The sequence below is a fragment of the Lathyrus oleraceus genome, chromosome 5 (assembly GCF_024323335.1).
Source record: "Lathyrus oleraceus cultivar Zhongwan6 chromosome 5, CAAS_Psat_ZW6_1.0, whole genome shotgun sequence".
NCBI classification, from domain to species: Eukaryota; Viridiplantae; Streptophyta; class Magnoliopsida; order Fabales; family Fabaceae; genus Lathyrus; species Lathyrus oleraceus.
This window is the reverse complement of record NC_066583.1, coordinates 643,448,214-643,450,651: the sequence shown is the minus strand read 5'-3', so window position 1 is coordinate 643,450,651 and position 2,438 is coordinate 643,448,214. Positions and strand designations below refer to the sequence as shown.

The window sequence follows — 2,438 nt, the reverse complement described above, 5'->3', positions numbered from 1 at the left end:
ACCAGCGAATAACTGACATTCCATATTAGTGTGCCCAGGGGTTCCACATAATTCACAGCTTGGTGTTATGGCAGCTATGGTAGCTGTTGGTGTTATGGCCAAGCTTTCAATCTTCTGAGTAAGCGCAACCACTTTAGCATTGACATGGTCTATCCCATTAACTTCATACATTTCAATTTTCAGAGTTGATTTTTCAATAGTAGCACATTCCCCTCCCCAGTGGAAATGATTTTGGGCCATGTTCTCTATGAGTTCATAGGCTTCGTCATAAGGTTTTTCCATTAGAGCTCCTCCAGCGGCAATGCTTAAATTCATCTTAGTGTTATAAAACAGACCATTATAAAAGGTATGGATAATCATCCATTCTTCGAGTCCATGGTGTGGACAAAGTCGCATCATGTCCTTGTATATTTCCCAAGCATCGAAAATATATTCATTGTCTTTTTGCTTAAATCCGTCGATTTGAGCTCTTAGCATAATTGTTTTCCTTGGTGGAAATATCGGGCTAAGAAGACTTTCTTCAACTCGTCCCATGTAGTTACTGAGTTTGAAGGTAGAGACTGGAGTCAAGCTCTAACTCTATCTCTTAAGGAAAAAGGGAAAAGACGCAGTCTAATCGCTTCTTGACTGACACCGTTTGCTTTCACAGTATCTGCGTACTGCACAAACACTGTCAAATGTAAGTTAGGATCATCTATGGGACTACTTGAAAATTGGTTTTGTTGAACGGCTGATAATAGCGAAGGTTTCAACTCGAGATTATTCCGATTGATGGCAGATGTAGCGGTAAATTCGTGACCATCAAGCTATGGATAAACTTGACGTCAGTAAAACCAGAGTTGCCACCATGCTTTTATTGTTTCCAAAGTAAATGCGAAAAGTACGAACAAAACCAAAAGATAAGAAGTTTTCAAATCAAAACTAATAAAATGCCAGAGATTACAGGTAAGGGGGTTGGTTACACAGAGGGAAGATGTTAGCAACCAAAGTGTCATAGGTACTCATATGGAGCCCTTTTTGCGTGTACATGTTTTTGGTGTAAATGATGTTTGATAAAATATAGAGTGAGGGGATGGGAAAAGAATTTATTAATTATATTTTTGTGTTTGACAAGACCTTTGGTCTTATGCCTACGTACCAACATAAAAAAGAGGGATCAAAACCCCGTAGTTCGTGGTAAAAATTTCAAAGAAGTTGATGGTTTTATTTTAACAAATGTTTAACAAGAAAAGGCACAAAAGGCCAAATATTTGAATGGGGTAGTTAGTTATTTTTGTCTTTTTTTGAAATTAAAGTCAATATGGTTAAGTTTGTTCACAAGTTTGATTTAAGAAAAAGTTTGAAAATTCAATGGCATAAAGCCAAAGTTTCTAATCATTAAAACATGTCTGAGTTCGAAATCACAAGCAAAGAAGATTTTTGAAAAGAGGGAGAGATTTTGAAATTTAAGAAGTGGCGAGGAGATGAAGGGAATATCCTAGACAAAAATTAAAATTTAAGACTTGAAAAGATCTGACCAATGGGATGCAATCCAACAAACAAGAATGTCATATAGAAACCCATTTTCCTTTGGACTCTAACAAGCAACAAGCAATAAGCAATGAGAAATATCCAAGCATCATATGAAGACCAAGGCATAAAATAAAGATAGCCATAATATCCAAGCAAACCCTCCAATAGCTAGCAGTCTTCCAATGTAGCAGATGAAATATTCCTTGATCAACTCAGAACAATCATCAAACACAAACAATAATAGCAATATAAACATTAAGCACAGAGACAGAGTAACAAATGAATCAAAGGATACTCAAGGTCTTACATCAGATGAAGGCATGGTCAAAGATAGCTCAGTCTCAAATGTTGGCATTGTCCAAGTCCTTTAGCATAGGGAATGTTGCCTAATTCTAAGTCCAAGAGTTCAGATCAAATCCAACAGTCCAACAAGATTTTTTTTAAAGGTTTTTTGTTGTTGTTATTAGGTGTTTTAAGGTCCTAAGACCATAAACAAAACAAAGACAAATAAACAATGTATACAATCACAAGATATGGCTCAAATGAGCAGAGTGAAAAGGACTTGAAACAATAAACAAGTTATATGAAATGTAAATAGCAATGAATGATAAAGGTATCGAAATTTAAATTGGATAAAGTAAATGACTTGAAAATAAAACAACATTAATTAAGAAGTTAGTCAATGGTTAGTCAAATGTTAGTGGTGAGTTTTAATGGATTAAGTCATTCTTTGGAGAACACTCAATCATTTATTCACAAGTATGAATACTTGAACCAAGACGTCATCCATGAGAAGGGCTCCAACTTGGATAAACCAACAAGTATGTCACTAGCTCTCATGAATGGAAAAAAGGTTAAGTTTTTACACAATACCATGAAGAATGGGAGACTTACAATCTCACTTACTAGAATGTTATTCCTTGAGG

General features: G+C 35.5%; 1 non-coding gene across 1 annotated transcript; it reads left to right on the top strand.

Annotated features, from left to right (window-relative positions):
- The first annotated feature begins 370 nt into the window (after nucleotides 1-370).
- On the top strand, nucleotides 371-477 carry LOC127089688 (small nucleolar RNA R71). Its single transcript, XR_007791246.1, has one exon. It is a non-coding gene; the product is annotated as a small nucleolar RNA R71 (small nucleolar RNA).
- Nucleotides 478-2,438: the final 1,961 nt, after the last annotated feature.